This window comes from Dreissena polymorpha, chromosome 9, assembly GCF_020536995.1.
Source record: "Dreissena polymorpha isolate Duluth1 chromosome 9, UMN_Dpol_1.0, whole genome shotgun sequence".
NCBI classification, from domain to species: domain Eukaryota; kingdom Metazoa; phylum Mollusca; class Bivalvia; order Myida; family Dreissenidae; genus Dreissena; species Dreissena polymorpha.
In genome coordinates, this window is record NC_068363.1 from 91093949 (window position 1) to 91110733 (window position 16785).

The 16785-nt window shown below is 34.1% G+C and overlaps 1 protein-coding gene across 1 annotated transcript in view; it reads left to right on the top strand.

The window, feature by feature from the left end:
• LOC127843911 (synaptojanin-1-like) overlaps positions 1 to 16785 on the top strand; it is a 222460-nt gene that overhangs the window by 75099 nt on the left and 130576 nt on the right. The gene's annotated exons all lie outside the window — the stretch shown is intronic.

Consider the following 16785-nt stretch of genomic DNA (forward strand, 5'->3'; position numbering starts at 1 on the left):
ATGGGTGTATAGTGTGGGGGTGTGGACATTTATTACATTATTTTCCAAAAATGCGAAAAAAATGCAAAAAAAAAAATCAGGGGGGGGTGGGTGGGGGGATTCTTGGGTGCGATGGTTGGACGGTATTTCAAACATAAAATAATAAAAATAAATATTTGTGTTTTTTAACTGTTTCAAAAAAAAATGAAGTTTGGGGGGGTGGGGTGGGGGTGGGGGTATAGTGTGAGGGTGTGGTGGTCATTTGTGAGATGATCTTTAAAAAAAAAATTAGGGGGGGAGGGATTCGGGTGGGGGGAGGGGGGGTGGGTTGGGATTCTTGGGTACGATGGTTGGACGGTATTTCAAACATAAAATAATAAAAATAAATATTTGTGTTTTTTAACCGTTTAAAAAAAACATACTTTTTTTTTGGGGGGGTGGGGTGGGGGGGGGGTATAGTGTGAGGGTGTGGTGGTCATTTGTGAGATGATTTTAAAAAAAGGGGGGGGGTTCGGGGGGGGGGGGGAGGGCACGGGGGATGGTTTGGGTGGAGTCTATTGTGGTATGTCAGGTAAGAGTAGTTTTGTCAAAGTATCAATCAAATCTAATCATAAATAAAGAAATTATGGCAATTTTAGCAAAATTTAATAATTTGACCTTGAGAGTCAAGGTCATTCAAAGGTCAAGGTAAAATTCAACTTGCCAGGTACAGTTACCTCATGATAGCATGAAAGTATTTGAAGTTTGAAAGCAATAGCCTTGATAGTTAAGAAGTAAAGTGGATCGAAACACAAAATTTAACCATATATTCAAAGTTACTAAGTCAAAAAAGGGCCATAATTTCGTAAAAATGACAACCAGAGTAATGCAACTTGTCCTTTTACTGTACCCTTATGATAGTTTGCGAGTGTTCCAAGTATGAAAGCAATATCTATGATACTTTAGGGGTAAAGTGGACCAAAACACAAAATTTTCAATTTTCTAAGTATGAAGGGCCCATAATTCCGTCCAAATGCCAGTTAGAGTTACATAACTTTGCCTGCACAGTCCCCTTATGATAGTTAATACGTGTTGCAAGTATGAAAGCAATAGCTTTGATACTGTAGGAATAAAGTGGACCTAAACACAAAACTTAACCAAATTTTCAATTTTCTAAGTATAAAAAGGGCCCATAATTCTGTCAAAATGCCAGTCAGAGTTACATTACTTTGCCTGCACAGTCCCCTTATGATAGTTAGTAAGTGTTGCAAGTATGAAAGCAAAAGCTTTGATAGTTACGGAATAAAATGGACCTAAACACAAAACTTAACCAAAATTTTCAATTATCTAAGTATAAAAAGGGCACATAATTCTGTAAAAATGCACGCCAGAGTTATCTAACTTTGCCTGCCCAGTCCCCTCATGATAGTAAGTAAGTGTACCAAGTTGAATGCAATAGCATTGATACTTTCTGAGAAAAGTGGACCTAAACGCAAAACTTAACCAAAATTTTCAATTTTCTAATTATAAAAAGGGCACATAATTCTGTCAAATTGCACGCCAGAGTAATCTAACTTTGCCTGCCCAGTCCTCTCATGATAGTAAGTAAGTGTTCCAAGTTTGAATGCAATAGCATTGATACTTTCTGAAAAAAGTGGACCTAAACGCAAAACTTAACCGGACGCCGACGCCGACGCAGACGCCGACGCAGACGCCGACGCCGACGCCAAGGTGATGACAATAGCTCATAATTTTTTTCAAAAAATAGATGAGCTAATAATAGGCCAAACAGAACTATCGTATAGGTGTGTAAAAACATTAAATGGAAGTCCACCGACTGATTTGCATTTTGCAATAACCAGACCAAGTGCACGGCTTGCACTCTGAGCTATAACTTTTTCCGTTATACTACAATCCAAATGTTCATGAAGAACTAAACCTAGATACAGATATCGATCAACAGCCTATCGTTGCCACATGTAAACTGTATATTAGTTTTACAAACAGATTTAGGTCGAAAATGCACAATTTTACCTTTGTTACAATTTAAGTACATATCATTAATATTACACCAGTCATTCAATGCATTTAACAAAAGCCGTAAATCATGTTCAGTCTCTGCTATCAACACAATATCATCCGCATAAAGTAGAATGCAAAGTTTTTCGTTTCCATACTCTACACCTATATCTAAAGCTTTCAAATATAAAGCAAGATGATTGATATACATGTTAAATAACAGAGGAGATAGTAAACATCCCTGTCTTAAACCAGATTTAACAGGAAACCATTCAGTATTTAACATATTAACTCTAACAGAAAAAGATATATATGTATATAAGGACTGTACAGCAGTTATATTTTTCCTTTTACACCAATATTAAACATTTTCTTCCAGAGCAGATCACGATTGATGTAATCATAAGCTTTTTTAAAATCAATAAAACTACAAAAAGTAGGTTGCCTTTTCTTCTTTCTAGTATCAATTATACTTGTTAATGTAGAAATATGGTCAATAGTACTTCTTTTTCTTCGAAACCCATTTTGCTCATCAATAATAATATCATTATCTTCGGCCCACTTTCTTATTCTTTCGTTTAAAATAGAACAATACAGTTCATAAGCAGAACAAGACAAGATTTATCCCATTTTTATACCGACATTGACGGTATAACACCTTAAGTAATAAACTTGCCTGTCTCCCACCTTGTTAAATATACATGTCGCGTGCACGGACTACTTTTTATTCTACCACTGAATGATTGTTTTAAGAAATGTGTAGAGTCGAGAAAAGTTTAGCTTTAAAATTATACGACCTTCAACCTTTAGATCTAGTCTAAGGACATAATTTTTCGCCATCCGTATAATGAATCAGCTGATTGATGGCGTCATAAAATGACATACTTATTGCGTCATTTTTGTGATGTCATCCTTTGGTGTACACGAAACTAGTAATACTAGTAGTAGTCGATGTCTGGGAATAAAACATTGAAGACGCGCATGTTTTTCGTGTTAATGTATCGTTGATGTTATTATGAAAAAGTGCATATTCTATGGACTACTTACCTCGGATGGAACCGGTGAGACGAAGGATTTAGATATACATGTAGATCTAGCTTATTCAGGATATTGATTTTCAGAATGTGCGTGCCTATTTAGATGTAAAATTGTGTGTGTAGAGTATAGTGATGGGTGTGTATTTTGGTTCAGTAGTATATTCGAATTGTTTTGCTTATGGATGTAAGTAAACGTAAGGTTATTTTCTTTGATGAATAAACTTTTTCTTTGTTATTTTATCAAAGAAAGTCTATTCAGTAAGAATTACCTGTTTGCAACAAGTGTTTCAAAGCTTAATATAATTATTACGGATTATCTTGTGTTTGGGTCACAAACTACAGGATGTGAAGGCTAGATCTAGACGCCAAAAAAAATCTGCAGCGTCTTCGAACAAATAAGGCGAGTATAGTTTTTTTGATAATTTATGTTTGGAACGACTCTGTGTGTAAATATAAATGTACATATATGTTGACATCGACATCATTTTGTTAGGAGCTATCGCCGCCATATTGGATTTTCAATATTTTCTTTCGAAAATAAAATGAATAAAATCTTCTTTTCGCGGTCGTAATTTACAATTTGCATGCTGCGTAAAATCGAATCGAGGCATATGGCGATGTTTTTTCTCGTTTTACATTTTTTAAAGACTATTTTGCGTACCAGAACAAATACATTCTATATCACTACGCATGGTTGCATTCGTTAAATTTTAAGCACTTTTAAGAATGAATTAAAATTATTGTTTAGGTTGTTAGATCTATTTATTTTAAATGTCACGTTGAACAAAATGGGATATATAGAATACTAGGTTAGCGATGAATACAGAGAAGTTTATGTTGCTCGGATCGAACACCGAAAGCGCTCGCCAAGGCTCGCGCTCCCGGCGTTCTAAGCCTCGCAACATCAACTTCTCTGTATTCAACGCTAACCTAGTATTCTCTCTATACCTCTTTATGATAAAGGGTCTCTAGGTTCCAAAGAAGATGACTTTTGAATAGGGTTAATTATGCATTTTCCCCATATAGACGGCACAGTGCCATTACTAAAGCAAATATTAAACAGCGATTGTAAAAACTTAACCGATGTATCATTTTGCAAAGCTTCTGTAGGAATTTCATCTATACCATTTGCTTTACCCTTCTTAGCACAATTAATAGCATTCTTCACTTCTAAAACAGATATATATTTATTGTAACTAAGACTGGACTCGTCTACATTAACACAACTATGATCTATATTACAATCAGATTTAGGGTTATTGAACACAGAGCTAAACTCTGATTTCCATTTGGACAAGACTACATCTACATTAGAAGACATAGAGCCGTCATCTAGTATAATCTCGTTAGGAATCTTCTTTGTATTAGACAGCCCAATACCGATCATGCCAATCGACTTCCAAAATCGGGATAGATCCACATTGCACTCGTTAAGTAAATCTTTCTGGATATTATACCAATGACGCTTCTTAGACTTCTGTACCTCTTTATCAAATATTTTGCGAAGTTTAACAAATTCTGGTTTCAAATAAACTTGATCATTTTTACTGTTACAGCGTAGTCAGCGCTTTTCTGCTTGTGACAAGTTATCCCGCATAGTTGTTAACTGGTCATTCCACCAAGGTTTACCTGGCCTGTATTTTCTTGAACAAATATCACACTTAATATGTATAGTTTTATATGATATATTAGAGTACATAGACGTTTTCAAAATATCTTAGCAACTGTCATATGCTATATCAGTATCATGTTGGGTTCTAAAACCTTGTTCTAAATTATCTATAGTTCTATCAACATCAAATAAAATATCAGTATTGCTCAGTAATGAAACATCAAAATACGTTCTATCAAACTTGACATAAGAACCCGAGACATTATTGTTAACATTTTCATATGTAGGTATAGAGCTATAACATTGCATTTTCCAGGAAAAAAGTGAATGATCAGGTATACATGTTGGTGCAAGCTCAGCAATATTACCAAATGTATTTATAACATCTGATTCCAATGTCACAGAAAAATCTACAAAATAATCAATGGCATCATGTGGTATAATACAATAATAAAAAACTGATTAACCTTTAGTTGAAACAGATGTTATATCATTGTTTACCATATTTCGTCCGTTTAAGACACACATATTTGTATTTATTAAAAAATCGATTAAAAGCTCACCATAAGCATTTGTATTAAAATCTTTGACATCTCTAGCAGGAAGGAAATCAATACCAGCTATATGATCATCTAAATCGCCTATTCGACTATTAAAGTCTCCGCAAATGAAAGATTTTCCAACAGATTGCAATAAATACACATTAGACAACAACGTATCATAAAAATTGTTAACATCATAATATCTGGACGAATTTGGGGGAGGAATGTAACATACACAAGGAAATATCAACGATTTATCTTGTTTGTTACATATCCTCAACAAAAAAATCCCTTCAACAGTATTATCTTCAATGGAAATATCATACATGTTTAAAACAGAGTTTCTTATGATTTAACCTATTCCACCCGATCCAGATTTAGCTCTTATATGTATATTTTTACGGTTAAACCCAAACCATGTGTAACCGTCTAACTGTAAAATATCATCATTTTAAAGATGTGATTCAGCTATACCTAAAATATCAAAATCATTGTCTAAACACATTGAGATCTTAAATTAAAATTGGCAGAGTTTCTGTCATAGGTCGAACCCTTTACATTCCAAAACCCGATATAAAGAGAATAATTTCGATGTCTTCTGTCGTCGTTGTAACGCCCGTTGCGTCCCCTGCCTCCAGCTCAACGCCCAGCACCACGACCCCTGTTTCGACCACGACGAACAGTTTTAAAGCTGTCGTCCCGATCGTCATGACTGGAATCGCGTCTATCTATAACATGTCCTGATCTCGCCGCGGTGAACCGTCCCTAGATCCGGACTGACGGTTGTCATACCGGTTATCACGATTCCCCGAACCCGAATTGCGGTTGCCATCTCCAGAAGCACGATCACGCGGGGAATCAGCGCGTTCACTAGAACCCCGTGGAACAATACGGGAACCTCGAACAGTAAGGCCATGTGACTTTATGGCACCAAGAATAGCTCTGAAATTGTTAGCCAACACTCGATCTGCCTGAGCCTGGTCATGTTGAATAAACACGTTAGAATATATGCTATGGTTCTTCAGTGACTTTTTCTCAAACATGACTTTACGCTTGTCTTCAAATGATTTCATTTTGGCAATAATAACACCTGGTTTAGACTCACTTCTCGACTTTTTCCTTTCGGCCTTCTCACAAACAACATCTTTCATTTTCAAACCATCTTTAAATAGCTTATCAACCTTAGATTTCACATTCTCTGAGTCCGACTCAGGTAGATCTCGAATGACAATGTTCAGATGCTTGTCACTTTCAGACGTATTTCCGGCTGAATTATTCGCCTGATTTGTGGAAGCCAATGAGTCAATCTCAGAATGCACAAGATCTAGATCAGACTTAATCTCGTCACGAATATTTTTCTTCAGTGTCCATTTTAGTGTCAATGTCCTTGTGCAAACGATTCACTTCTGAGTTGATGCGTTTGTCTAGAACTTGTGACACTTTATTTATTATTTTCTGCTCTACACACTTTTCAACTTGATCAACACGTTCTCTAAGTGCAGAAAATAACATGTGCGTATCGGATGATAACTGCGATATTTGCTGCTGTAATGTAGCATTTTCATCTACGTGCACATCAGCAGAAGTCACAACTATTTCGCTCCTGGATTGCGGGGATGAATCTTTATACATGTTTACGGTTTGCCGTAGAGAGAACACGTGGTTGTTTCTTCATAGTTGAACCGATGTCGATTCTGTGTGAGAAAGATGTCTCTTTCGACCCGAGTTAATAGGCGTGTCCACCCTGAGACGACATTATTGACTCCACATAGGCCTCAGCATCACTTTTATCACAAAAATTTGAAATTTTGCCAGTCTTATCCATATTTGCACGGTCGATCTAAATAACTAGAGCGAAAGAGTCCACACAGCGCTTTTGTTATCTCCAATACTCTTGCGCTCTAGTCAAGCGTGACGAGTCGCCAGTTTAATCGGAGGTTTTCACACTAAGCCTTTTATCAATGCACGCAAACATCGACTGAGTTACTAATCTGTTATTAAAAATAGCAACAACTATGCACCAGGTAAACTTTTATAAACCTGTATCAAAGTCACAAAAACAAAACGTTTTCACCTCTGACTAGTCCAAATCTATAAAAAACTATCCTTCATCACAATATGCACTATCACACTTTTCAATCAACGTTTATTTAACTGCAAAAACTTCAAAATTGTAACAGCAAAATGTATACTAATCTGTTTCTAAAATTAGCAACAACTATACACCAGGTAAACGTTTATAAAACTTTATCAAAGTCACAAAAACAAAACGTTTTCACCTCTGACTAGTCCAAATATATCAAAAACTATCCATTATCACAATATTCACTATCGCACTTTTCAATCAACGTTTATTTCACTGCAAAAACTTCAAAATTGTACCAGCAAAATGTACACAACCATCCGCCATTTGGCGCAAACATCTACCATGTTGCGTATCGCATTCATGCAAACAGCTGTAAGCGCGCAGAGAAAACATTGTGCATCCACTTTAAAGTTCTTGATTCATCTTTCATAATTTGAGATCAAGTATGGCTAATTGCTTGACTATATTTAGAAAATAACCGTACTAATGAGCCAATAAAGTGGGAGGTTTTACTCTCATGGCAAAAACTTGTTCGTTTTAACAGATCTTTTATCTGGCTAGTAATTGGCTATTTTGAACTCCGTCATTTCAAAATCTGAAGCCAACACAACCATGTATGATTATCTACTACAAATCTACAAGTTTTAAAGCTGTTTTGGCCGACGAATCCAAAGTACTTTCGAACAAGTATAATGTTGTTAATTATACCCGTATATGGGCGTTACAATCGGAACGATTTTCCGAAAATGTTGAATGTCATCATAGTAGTGGCATGTTGCTGCGTATATATTTGTACAGGCATTTATTTAGCTCGCCCACACTATTCCTTTGCAGTTCGTTCACTCATATTTAACAGAATGGAATGCGTGTTACAACTGTATGTTTAAATGTTAACTTCATTGGCAACCCTACCATGCGGATCAGGGCAATTCGACATACTGGACAAGAAAATCAACGCAGTCAGGGATATGATGGGGATGGAAATAGAGAGAATAATACAAGACTTGGCGATGGTTGTCAAGAACCTCAGCATGAGTGTAATTGGCGAGGTTCATGCGAAGAATTGGAACTTTAACAAACTCCAAATTACTAACACTATGGGTGAGAATCAACAAAATAACAATCCAGCAGCCGATGATTTCTATAAAGTAATTCAACGTGGTTTCAGCTCGGAGAAAATTTCTTTGAGGACGAACATCATGGAAATATTTGGACACATGAATTTCACGGCTACGGAAGTTTGTAGGATTGATGGCGCTATTAAGTCACACGTAACAGATTTATCGAGGATTGAACAAAGCATGAAAAATGTACAAGATAAACATGAACGATGCAAATGAGAGTTAGATTCACTCGACACATATTTTTTAAATTAATGAAAAACCGTTAAAACTGGTACTAAGAGCTGCGAGGCAAAAGTAAATGAAGCAAAAGAAGACGCAATGAAGAAATCAAACGAAATTCTCAAAATTTTGGTCACATTCGGTAAGTTGAATACATTTGTGAAAAACGGTAATTCTGAATATTTTTAAATGGATGGCAAGATGGCCTTTGATGAGGGACCAAGGCGTTGTAACGAATTTGGCGCGCACCTGCCGGATGTGACCAGCTCGTCGGAAAATGCGTTCCTCACAAACACGTTCGCACAAATATTTCTTGATGAAACTGATCGTCAGAGAGAAGGACAATGGGTTTGGTTGAATAATGGGCAGATAATCACGTATACGAACTGGGATAGTGTTCTAGGCGAACCAAACAATAAATATGGCGCTGAGCACTGTCTGCAGTTACGAGATTATGGAAAATCGAACGATATGACATGTACAAATACTGAAAAATTGTGTGTGAATTACAAATTTGACAACCTGAACGTATACTTGAAGATGTTACCCAAACGTTATCGTTAAAGAAGGAAGGAAAGTTTAACTTTATTCTCAATTGAATGTCCTCCCTTTTGGACACAATTTATTGGATAAGCAACTCAATATATATTTAACTTATGTTTTGCATTTACGTATTTACGCTTTTGGAAATGTTCATAGCATATGCAATACTGTAAATATTAGTAACGATATTACATATACTACTTTTCATTGCACTCATATATTCTAGTTTAGGTTTTATACCTTGCATGTACTTTATTTTTGAAAGGTGTAATACTTCACTATAAGATCTAATTTCTTATTTATTTGTTCGAATGTTGATGGCAGTTCACACTCAAATTTTGCCAATCATCTATTGTATAATGTCACTTAAAGAGCATAGTAAAAACAGTCAGCGTATTGATATTTAATAAATAAATGTAAAGTACTACAAACATATATTAGTTGTTTTCTACGCGATAAATTTATTCGCTTATATTAAATTCTAACAGTTTTCATCAAGACTATTTAAACCTCAAAGCATTTAATTTAAGCCTTTTATTTAATGTGTTTCTATTTTTTATCATGAATGACTCCATATGTTTTTATAAACCACGTACAAATCACATAGTGAATTATTGACTTAAAATATGTAAGTACGCATATTTCATTACTAAAATAAATATTTCAACAACAAAACCACATATGTTGAACTGTATCAACGTTGCTTCAGCATTGCTGCCTTTTACAAGGCACTAATCAAAATATAGCTGACGTTTCACTATTGTCGTATTCTTATAATGTATGTGTTCACGATAAACGATAATTTACGATTAAATGTTATGTTTTCAGATTATATATTACACATATATTAACTAAAATTCAATAACATACTGTATCTGAAAACACGGACCGGAAGTTAAGATTACACATGCTGAGGTAGATGCCTGTTTATTATGTTTTCATACAATAGCTTTCAATCACATCGCAACCAACCTTGGTGATTTTGCTTTGTTCAAAACCACGATTTTCAAGACAATCCTTAAAGGGGCCTTTTCACGTTTTGGTTAATTGACAAAATTAAAAAAAAGTTGTTTCAGATTCGCTAATTCGCGATTAAGTTATGAGATTTGCGAGGAAACAGGAATACTGAATATTTACCATGCTCTAATATAGCCATTATATGCATCTTTTGACGAGTTAAAAACATAAAAATTATAAAGCGTTGCAACGCAACGAAACAATTGAAGAATTTGGAGAGTTATGTTGTTGTGAAACTACGAGGATTGCTGATCTATAGTATAAAATAAATCTTGCATGGTATGCGGTAGGATGGTCGTGGGGTTGAGTGCTAGACCTTTTACTCAAGGACTCTAGATGACAGTGGTTCGAGCCCTGTTGAGAGTTACTTTTTTCTCTTTGTTTAATAATTTTATTCTTGATTTTATACTGGATCTTTTTAGAGCAAATGTTTACATTTATCAATAGAAAGCATTTAATGACAAACATCAAAACATGCCAAAATCTGTGAAAAGGCCCCTTGAACGCGCCGGGAATTGTTTATCCAAAAATCTAGTTGACAAAAATATAAACAATTACATATCGATCAACTTATTAATAGGATTGGTAATACCTCTTTGAAAAATTATTAAATATCTCTACGTAGTATCTTATGAAATACTTCAGTTAAAATCAAAAAGAAGTAAACAGCTAATAAAACATGTTCTGGGGTCCTTTCAGCAAAAAGTGTTGCTATTTGAGATGCTCAAGTCATATTTTTGTACGATTATTTTCCTCTGATAGAGCAGTTTGTTTTAAAAAAAACGTTAGTGAAAACAAACGCATTTATTCCCTGAAACTTGCCAAAACGCGTTAAACCCCGCCCGAAAATGGTGATTTTTATGTAACTACAGCTCCTTTGTGACGGGACCTGGTTTGCGTTTAGGTCATAATATACTAAATAATTAACCTATATAATTCAATGTAAAAGCGACATCTTTAAGCGAAAATAAATGCAACATTTTGCACAGAGAGACCACCATAACCATACCTTTCCTCTTATTAAAGGCCATTCTAAGCGGAATCGATTTGTGCAATATCATGTACAAAAACTTGATAAAAGTCAAATCGACTGTTTTTGCAACTTTTTTTCCGGCCATTTTCTAGTGGAATGTAGCCTTTTTCAGTGCAATGTTTTAGTTTAGTCGCTCAGTTTATCATAATCAGAGAAGAGTTTGCCGGGGCATAATGGATATGATGTACCGCTTAGCAACCGGCAGGTTATGGGTTCGATCCCAAGGTGGGAGCGTTCTGTAAATCTCTACAATAGACACCGAGTTCTGGTTCTAGTTTCAGGAAACGGACTCGAGAGCGTTTCAAATAAGCCATAGGATTTCTATGAAACGATAACTAAATCCGGGACGATCCAAAAATGGATTTATGCCAAAAAGAGTTTTAATTTAAACGAAAGATACCATAAAAGCGTACAGTGCCGTCACTGATCAGCCTGGGCGGACTATACATGCAAATCTGAGACGGCACTTTGCGCACATGGAAAAACACTGGGTTTTCAAGAACGACGCTCAATTCATATTGTCTTCATTAATCTAGAACATTTATCTATGTAAATGAAAGAACACGTGTTCAGGTATAAGGTTGGTATGGTGACTTGTTTCTGCAATATCGGTCTGGTTTTAATGGATTTGAAGGTTTTCAACGCGAGAGTATTCAAGAACGACAACTAAGCTGACCAACGTCCTATTTGTCACATTGACGCCCCTTTTTGTCATTCTGGTTGGTATATTTGTCCTCCTCTCGTTTTTGAGTGCTGGCGAGTTTGAAAGTTGTCAACACGACAACAAGCCAGAAAGACTTACGGTAGTTACCCTCCAGATCGATAAAAACGGACGAGTATTGGTATACCGGTAACTGTCGCATGTGTTCCCTTTTGTAGTTCAATAGGGTATATGTCGTTGTTTGGTGTCGGCGTGTTGTCGATATTCCCCCCCCCCCCCCCCCAGTATGACGCACATAAGCCATAATTGGACGTTCATAATTAAATTTCTTAATTTATTTTTTTAGAACACTTGCTCCTAAACATTAACCTGATCTTCGTGAATCTGTATTTTTTCTGATTTTTTTTTCTAAAATTTTTCCGCATCTGTATTTATTTTGTAATTACTTTCTGAATTTTCTAAAACTTTCGAAGCATCTTCGTTATGTGTTTCATTCCAGAACGAAATGTAATTATTTCGTCCAGAGGAATGTTTTACATATTCATTATTAAAGTTACATTACTACTCAAAATCAATGAAAATTTCGTACAATATTTCGAAAATAAAGGTTAACAAGTAAAAATAATTGTTCCTTATGGCAATTGCCGAAATTTCAACGCCAGATGTGGTCTGCTAAAATAGATGTTTGTGGATACAAAATGCTCATTTTATTATGGTTTTAATATGGAACCGTTTTAGTGTTCGTGTGTCGTATGAATAGATATATTCGCAGGAAATTAACATGGAATGTATTGTGTCACAAATAAATAAAAATGAGCATTTTGTATCTACAAAAATCTATGTAATCATACCACATCTAGCGTTGAAATTGTGGCTATTGCTATAAGGAACACTGATTGTTTAGGTGTTACCTTTATTTTACGAAATACTTTATGAAATGTTCGTTGATTTTGAGCGTTATAGAGACAAAAATCAGTGGTTGATATTGTCAAGCTTTTACTCTTAATTACACGTTCATCAACAACAGTATATCAAATGACATCGGTGTCACCATATTGCATATGTCATGCAAAGAAACACCATTCCCTCCTCTGCCAATCACAGACGCTTGGCAGCCCTGTCTGTCGGATACTAGTATATTTTTCTGTTGTTGGTTTTCATTTCTGTTCGGTAAATTATACACCAAGAAATACCTGTGATATATCTGAATTAGCCACAGGTGTAAGCATTCGTGAAATCGGTTTCTATAGTAACGGGCATCGATTGTGTCACGTGTTTTCTTTAATAGGTGTTGCGGCTCTGATCTGTATAAAATGTAACTTTCTGTTGTAATTACGTAGTTATTTTCAATATACGAGCACGGTGTCGTCGATGAATATTTCCTCTCTTTTTTAAATATTCGTCAACTATTTTCAAGGAATTGAACAAGGTACGGTGTTATTTTCTGTTTGATTTTTTTAATAACGATTTCAACATAATTGCATTTCCTCAGTAGGACATTGGCCTAAATTGGCTTCATAATGTCGGCTAACTTGTTGTTATTTTCTTAAATATATATCTTTAACGAGCGGTTCAACGAATCCCAATAATTCATATTCAATTATGATTAAAAATTAACAGCTCGAATACATATTGTAAAAGCATATGTGGATTATAATAAAGTGAATCATTTAAAATCCCAGAAATATATAAATTTGCGGCGTAAGCACCGATACTTTTTAGAAATTAATAGTATTAATGTATAAAAGTATTTATAATTTAATGTATTAATGTGTTAATGTATTTTGGAATTTTTGTATTCATTCATTCATTCTTTCTTTCACGTATTCATTCATTTATTTATTTATGTAACAATTTAATTCTTTATTAATATATATTAATTACTATAATTATGAACATAACCATGATAAATATACCGGTAATAAGGGTAATAATACTAATTTATAATGATTATTATTAATAATATCATTGTTTTTATTATAACTATTATTATTATTATTAATATCATCATCACCATCATCATCATCAGCAGCAGCAGCAGCAGCAGCATCATCATCGTCATCATCATCAATATATTTTTCTATGTTGCGCTCAGATTTTGGGTAGTTATTCTTATTGTTAACTATTAATGTCTTTTTCATATATGTATAGAAAGATCAGCGAGCTTCTTGTTGATGCGGTGAATTTAATGCAATCGAAAAGTAATTTTTAATTTTAGTTATGACTACCAGTATCCATTGAGAACTGATGTATTTGAAATTAATTGAAAACATTTTACAAATAATAAATAAATAATTTCCGTAAAGACTTTTCCATATTGGTAAATTTGAACGAATATGCAACAATTTGTTACTTCTCATCGCTAATTTTAAATGGTTAGCATTGAAATTTTCATGTGTTCGTGGGTCAGATAGTAATCAAGATTTGCGTGTAAGCATTTACCTGATTTATTGTTGAATGAATAACTTTGTGCATTGCATCATTAACGGTTGTAATAACGATAACGGGGCAAAGATCTGTGTGAAAGGACTCATCAAATGTATCAACTCGTATAGTATAACAATCTATATTTTTTCGGAAAATAAATATAGTCTAGTAGGAATGGAGGTTCACGGTGCATGATTGGAACCTTTTTTTAAATATGCTGATGGTGTTCTACATTGTCTTAGGTAAAGGAACGATTTTGGTCCCCAGAAAAAATATGCATTGTCTAAATTCAAGATGGCCGCCAAGATTGCCGACCAAAACCTAGAGAGTACATTTTTTCGAAAATAACACAAACAAAACATGCTTTCTACGTTTTGTGAAAGCTTTTTGTTATTTAAGAAATTGAACCCATATTATTCTTATTAAATAAATAAGGTTTTTGGTGAAATATGAAACAAGTTTTAAAATAAGGATTTTATCAATGAAAAATGTGAACAAAACATTTTTTGTGCATATGACATGTTGCACTTTGTACCTGAAACCCGTTAAGATACAATTATCATCCTTACAATATGTATACATACCTATGGCACTTAGGAATAAAATATATAATGGTTCATGTAAATGTTATTAAACAAATGTGATTTATAAGCCAACAAAAGTTGATCGGGTAAATGACAACTATAAAGAAAAAATGCCTAGTGTGCATATTTATATATTTTGAGATAAACTAGTCGTTTAATTTGTTACATTTATGTATTTGGATCGTTTTGATATACATTTCTCTTAATTATAATAGTAAATTTGAAGAAAAAACATCAACAAAGGGCATAACAAATCTCACATTGAGCTCTTGAAGAAAAAGCTGCACGACTGGAAAGTTGTATTTGAATAATATGCTGATGATAATCTAAATTGTCTGGGGTAAACTAATAGTTTTGTTCCCAAAGTATTTTTTTTTGTTCCAATCGGGTCTAAACCCAACATGGCCGCCATCGTAGATTTATATTTATCAAAAAATACGGTGTTTTCACAAACGGCATAAACATAATATAATTTGCACCTTTTTAATTTAAGCAATTTATATAAAAAATATTTTTGCAACAAATAAGGTGTGAAATATATTGCAATCAACACATTTATAAATATTTTAATACACGAAAAATATGTACACACAATTAGTTATTTTTGCCAAAGACTTTATTCAATTTGTACATGAAAAGCAATTTGGATGTTATTATCATACGAACTACATTCATAAACAACAAAGAAACTTAGGAATAATATGTTATGTTATTCTTATGTGATTATAATTCTTATATATTCGACAGGAAAAGTGGGTTAAGGACAAATCTGAAGAAAACATAAATAATGTGCTATATATAGTTGCCGTTTAATCTTGTTTTGTACATTTTGTGGATATTTTTATTAAACTTGTAAGTGAACAAACATTGTATGTTGTTAGAATCGCTGCACTATAACAGAAAGATTAATGTCAACGTAGAAAAATAAGAATACATATTCACTGAGGTAAGGCATCAAAATCTATTACATTTGGCAAATAACACACACTGTTGTAGATATCAGTGTAATGTCAGAAAAACGTACTTAATTTCAAACATAATCAGTAGCATTTATACCGCTCAGAATATTTAGAACTACTTTGCACATGAATGGAAAAATAAATATTCGTAGAAAAGCATTCAAATGCCTAATTTTAATTTTAAGAAAATACCATATAAAAATTAAAACAACTTATTAATAGTATCACTTTCAAGAGTATTCAACATTTTCAAAAACGTCCATTCCTTGCAACATGGGTCTTGCAGACAGAAAGTAAAGAAAAATTTCAAAATATCCATGTTTTTTCCGAAGTATAGTTGAAGCTTTTGACCGACCATTCAGCCCTATAATCGCCCTTATGGTTGATGAGTATCTGTGTTACAATGAAACGTTTTTATGTGCTCGATGTACCGTGCATGTATAGTGCTATCAGCATGTTTTGAACATTATGGCACGATGACTGCTTTTCACGACACATAAAATATAGGGTATTACAGATTAATGAAATCAAACAAATATTTTTATGTCTCACAACTTTAATTAACTTTTAAATATATTGTCTCTAAGTGCTGTTTTACATTTAAAATTACAGTGTTAAACGCTGGCTGAACATTATAATAATGTTCGTGCGGATATGAATGTAAAAACGTGTGTTTCTTCTTAATATTTCTAAATAAGAGAAACACAAAAGCTTCACATTCATATCTAGCTCTTTATTGCTGTTAATAATTTATCAACAGTTTCCTATTTGATTAAACATGCCTAGTGAGTTAATTTGAGCCGCGTTCTGATAAAACTGGGCTTATTGCATGTGCGTAAAGTGTCATCCCAGATTAGCCTGTGCAGTCCGCACAGTCAATTCAGGGACGACACTTTCCGCTTAAACTAGATTTTCGGTAAAAAGGGACTTCCTTTAAACGAAAAATACCATTAAAGCGGAATGT